Raw genomic sequence first — 6,277 nt, forward strand, 5'->3', positions numbered from 1 at the left:
TGTGCGCGCGTGTGTGTGTGTGTGTGTGTGTGCACATGTGGCAGGGACTCCTTTCATAGCTGCTGGGCCAGATGTTCATGGGAAACGCCCCCGCCCTCCCTCCCCACTCTCTCATCTTTTCTCTCTCTCTTTCCCTGCTCCTCCTTTACCTCAATCATCCATTCATTCTTCATTTTTTTTATATTTAACATTCTTTTCATCTCGCTTATCCCTGTTTTATATGACAAGGAAAAAAACAACAACACTGTCAGTTATTTTCTTACACATAGAAATGTAACTGCAACAACAAAAAAAGCATAAAGTACAATGTGAGCACAAAGATTAAACGTGACACTGTAATAATATAGTGTTTAGTTGGAATTTAATCAGTTCATCTACCAACATTACTCTTTGTTTTCCTCTTCACCTTCCTTTTGCTTTCACTTTCATTCACTTTGCCACAACACACACACACACACACACACACACACACACACACACATGCACACGCACACAAACCTAGTAGAAAATGAGCTGCACCTGCAGTGTGATGAAGGTGGGGCTCGGGCCATGTGTGTGCTAATGCACATGTTAACATCCTTCCTTAGCTCTGACCTCCAGCTGCTTTCACAATAACAACACGTTTGTCACTCTTCCCTTTCCTCTAGTCATCTCAGTAAAATCTATCAGGCACAAGGTTAAATCCAACAGGTGGTGTTAATGTTGTGGCTGATGAGTGTATCGTTGAGTCCTGATACTGTCCCGTTGAAGATGAAGTGTTACTTACAGCAACAATATGATTGTGCACATATTGATTATTCTCTTGTCCTGAGGACGGTGATAGAGGAAACATCATGAACTCATTACCCAGAGAAAGAGTATCAGGGCTTTGTTTGACAAAGATAGACTTTGACCTTGGTTTATATAAAAATGCATCTGACTGTAATAAGTAGGTCAGCTGATTTTGAATGACCTAGTTCCTGTTTGGATTTGTTGGTGCTGGCAGTTGGCAGAGAAAACTGTCAAGCACATGCTTTGTTTCTGATTCTTGAGTCTAGTCTTCAGTTTTGCACAATGCTAAAATTTCTGTTCTCTCCAGATTTGCTGGTTCATCTACTGCCAGAATTTCCAGTCGTTCAGTTTGTTTGTTCAGTTTGTTGTCCACAGTCTACTCAAGCTGCGGACACACCTGAAGACTACCTCAGCAAAGACTGAACTGTTTCCACCAACTGTCACAGATTTTATCTGGCTGACTGACAACACACCTGATGTTGGAGTCATTTGTTGAGTTGTAGCTTTAGAGTCATTGTGCAGAGTCAATACATCAGGTTAGATGAACAAAAGTATCCTTAAAATGAAATTAGAGGCTTCTGTAACAGGGCGCCACAACAGCAAAAGTATCTACAGCAAATAAAACAAGAGAAGAACTAAAGAAAAAGCTGTCAGAATATCTTGCTCTGCAACAAAACAAAACAAAAACTAAGATTTTTTAGCCTCCTTTAGCTAATTGTTTTGGTTTAGCATGTAACTGATGATGACAACAAACGCAGCACAGAGCTAAACAACAGAGAGGGTAGCATGCTCATGACCTCAGTAAAATTCTGTTTTTATTGTGTAGATGTTTTTCATGCATTGACAACGTCTCTGTTCCAATGCACAAGTCTGTAAACAAAAAACGGATCAGTAACCACTGTGCACGTCATTAGGTGCTTGCATTTGTACTTCATATCATGAAGTGCGTATACTGTGTGTCTGATACTGTCATATTTTGCCAGTTATGGTTTTAAGGAGGAAATGTCATGAAATGTAAACATGTAGATTTTAGGATAATCCATTTTCCATCCAGTAAGCTGCTGAGAAAATATGATCACTATCCAATCCCTCACAGACACACACACACACACACTGATGGGGTGAGTTAAAGCAGCTGTTGTGAACTAAGTGAGGCATCAGGCTGGAATCTGAGAGTGAGAGATAGTGATTCTCATCCTCTTTCACTGTGTGAAATCCTTTTTTTTTCCAGATAGAATCGTCCACAGTTTTCATTATTTAAGGGAGAAAAACACTGAGAATCAACTAAAACAGTCAAGTAAAACCAAAACAATGAGCTAAAAAATGCTAAAATGCTCTGCAGAGCTGAAAAGTTGTACAGTCAAGTGATTGTTCTTTGTCACCACAAGTAAAACTCTTTCTGTACAAGTAGTAATTTGAACCACTGTTAGCATGAAATATTTGATTAGTGCAGCTTTAATTTAGTTTTGTTTCATTTGAGTTTTGTCACTTTAATTGTGAAGTCCCACTAATGTGTACGTTCAGAGTTTGCAGTGACAACGGGGGCACGGGCATACTTCTTAGCAGCCAGCTGTCCGCTCCCTCAGCTAGAATGGTACAGAAGCCATAAAAATGCATGAGGATTTTTAGTTTGAACTTTATTTTTTAATTAGTTCAATCTGCTTAGTGTCTGACTAAACCCCTGTAGATTTTTACTTTGAGTTTAAACTTAATTATTTTTTATTTATCACTTTTTACTAAATGTTCTATAACTTTCAAAAAGACAAAAATATTAAGATGCTTTAATTATCCGGTCTTTAATTATCTCAGCTCTCATTTTCAGTAAAACAACTGACTGTCAAAGGATGTGTTCATAAATAGAAATAGAAATGAAAAAATAACTAAACTAGAAAATAAGTAATAATGATAACATTTATGCTCGGTTAAAATAAAGCTTTATCATCAAACCTGTACATCCCCCACCCCCCACTCCCCCTTCTCATGGAAGAGGGAACTGTCTACTCTTATCAGGGCTTTATGTGCTAAAGCTATTGTGGCATTTTCCATCTCTATATGAATGAACTGAATGAACGCTCATCTTATAGTAAGAAGGTATAAGGTAAGAAGGAATATTGGAATTTTAAGGGCTGTGTGTTGGAAATCTCATCTGTGTCTAAGTTACTTAAAAGTGAAGGTGAACATCCAGGTTTGCAGTGATAGAATGGATATGTATCTGTCTTATTTTTGCCTGTGGTTTGGATAATTACTAGATAATTATTGACTGGGTTACACGATAGTTCCGAAATCCCATAGTTAGGAAAGGTGAAGCCCTGCTGTGAAAAAGATTTTTAATAAAGGATGATTTTCAATCCAGCTGTAATCACATACAAGTGCCCAAGAAAACCTAATGCACAAGATGATATTAAAAGGAGATGTTAAAATATATGAAAAAGTGACAGAAAATATTGAACATATGTATGAGAAGTGACAGTCACTGTATTTCCTTTCAAAGAATTACACAAAAAATATCAAAAGCACCCTGATGTCCGTCATTTCGAATCTGTGCAGGTGAAAACACAAACCACAATTGGCACAGCTGAACAGTTCCCAGCGTATTATTTTCATTGGTTGCTGTTAATTGTCGAGTGAAGTGTAGCCTGCCCGGTCGGCTCACACAGAGGAGCCACTGCAGCACATGTTACTGAAAAATGGAATGCTCTGTATGAACTCACAGTCTGGGGCTCTTTATCCTTGTTGTGTACCTGGGGACCAGGTGGCACTAGGATGCACTAGTGCTCTCCATGGAGGCCCCACTGTACTAAGGACTCTACTGAGGACAGTGTCAGTGTCAATGACAGTAGCAGGCAGGTGGTTTTAATGTCAGCATGGACACCCTGATCTGCAGCTGACTGCTGCCCACTACAACATAGAGAGTTAATGAGGAAACAAAGTACAAGTGGGCAGGTGCATGTGGGGGGGAACAAGTGATTGGACAGGTGGGAGGGTCTGGAGTTACTGCAGGGTGACAAGAGAGCATCTGAATCATGACAAAACCAACGGAGGATGAATGAATAATACCTAAACTACAACAAAGACCTGAGATGTAAAGAAGTCCGTTTCGAACCACAGAGGTCACTGGGCATGTTAGACTAAAAACGTAGGACTTGTGCAGTTTAGACCCATTTAAGAACCTGACGCACACACACACCATTCAGAGCTTGTGCATCGGCTGCAGCTGCCGTCCTGCACCGAGCTGCACGCTGCAGCAGAGCGACAGCAGCTGTTGACTGGCAGCTCTAATGACATGCAACAGTATTCAAACCAGAACGGAGGAAGAGGAGGCTCTTATTTGGAAGGATGCCAACAGTTCCCTCTCTTTTTTCTCCCCTTCTCCTCCTCCTCCTGTCCTTTTGTGTCTAGTTTTCAGTGTCTTCTCCTTTTCTTATCATTCTCTATTCCCTCCATCACTTCTCTTTTCCTTCTTTCTCATTTTCTCCAGATGTTAGCACTCTCCTTCCTTACTCTTCTTTCCGCCATTCCCATCTCCTGTGTCTGCGTCCTTTTTTTTTACATTGCTTCCATTTTCCTCCATATTTTCCGTCATCCTCTTCGTTCATTTCTCTTTTTTTCTTGCCTTTCTTTTCCATTCCCTTGTATTTTCCTTTTTCCCCACTTTTATTTTTTATCTTCTCCTACCCTGTTTGTTGTTCCCATTTCACTCCTTCCTCTCTGCTCTGTGTGTGTGTGTGTGTTGCTGACAGCTGCAAATCATTAGTATACCTGGTAAATACACATACATGTACACACCAGCCAATATGTGCCCACAAATGCACGCATTGTGCACAGACGTGTCGCCACACCTGGCCTATTGTATACTCTGTGTGTGTGTGTGTGTGTGTGTGTGTGTGTGTGTGTGTGTGTGTGTAAGAATGAGTGTGCAAAGCTGAGGATGACAGAGATAAATAAAGTTTTGGTTATTTTAAATGTAGTTATTTTTAGTTGAGATAAAGAGACACACAAACACGTGCATGTTCAGATACACACTATAACCTCTGTGTAGCTAAGAGATACAAAACAGGGCGAGATTAATGTTTCTACCTACCACCAGAGACTCCTGCATATTCCAGTACAACCAGGACACACGCACACACACACACAAACACACACACAAACACAGCATCTGCTGACGTCTACATTTCCATTGTGGAATTTATGCTAAATATGCATATCTTAATTGCATTATCTGAAATAATTAGCCGGGGTAGTTTACCTTCTCGTCCATCCACGAGCTGAGCAAACTGTGCCGCGCTGCAGGAGGTGGAGTCCTGCCCGCCGGTGTCACTTTGACCAAATGAATCCATTTTCTAATTATTATCAGATCTGCTGTTGTGCTTTTGTGCCGAGAGCCAGGGGCAGATAGGGGAGAAGGATCCTCCCTTTCCTTCTATCCTCCCTAATAGTCCAACAAGACCTGCAGAAAGTTGTGGATGTATGGTGAAGTATTCTGGTGAAGAGATGGCATGATGGAAGTAGAGCTGATGTGAAAAGAAAGAGAGCCAAGTAGAAGAAAGGAATACAGGAACATATATTTAACAAAGGTTAAAGTTGTGAAAAGGGGGATGAAGAAAGAAAGGAGGTCAAGAGGGGAGGAGTGTGCAAATAAAGAGGGAAGTAACATCCTGTAGTTATTAGTGCAAAGGACACAGGAAAAAAAATCAATAATAAAAAATGGAAAGATGTCAAAGGTGTAGGTCAAGGACAAACAAGAAATGTATCCATTAAAATTTAAAAGATCAATTAAAGTACCCCACTACTTAAACATGAAACATCATCAACAGCTGCTGTTTGCACAAAGGAGGGGAAAGAAAGACAGAAGTAGACAGAAACAATACATATTTAGTTTTGATGTTTTAGTCAATAAACTTTCAAATGGTTTGACATTCAACAGCGTCCGCACGTTACAAATGCCAGGAAACAAAGAAATCAGAAGATTCTAATATGTTGTTTAAATAATCCACATTTTAATTTCATATTAATTTCACTCATTTTCCAGGAAGAAGAGATGAAAATAGACTTCCCTCACTATGTTTACTTCTTTGGATTATGTAGATGCTTGCTGTCTCTGAGGTACCAGGGAAAGGCCTAAATATAACACAGTCAATGACACCAATTAATCACATACACAGGTAATGAATATTTCTTTATTTGCCTTTAGTACAAAAAAAAGTTATCACCTCCCTGTAGATGAAAAGGTCAATGTGATCAATTAAGACTACAACCAACTACTTTCTACTTCACTTTTTACTATTTTTACTATTTAAAAAAATAATAATAATAAAGATCATATAATTTTTAGAATAGATTATATGATCTTAAACATATATAAATGTAAACATTCATCTGCCATGAACGTATATTTGCTGGTGACAAAAAAATCACATACTAAAGGTGCTCTTCACTCCACTTCATGATGTTGAAGTGGAGGTAATTTACTGGAGTTGGAGTTTGGTAGGTAGGTGAAGGATTA

The sequence above is a fragment of the Anabas testudineus genome, chromosome 22, assembly GCF_900324465.2.
Source record: "Anabas testudineus chromosome 22, fAnaTes1.2, whole genome shotgun sequence".
NCBI lineage: Eukaryota > Metazoa > Chordata > Actinopteri > Anabantiformes > Anabantidae > Anabas > Anabas testudineus.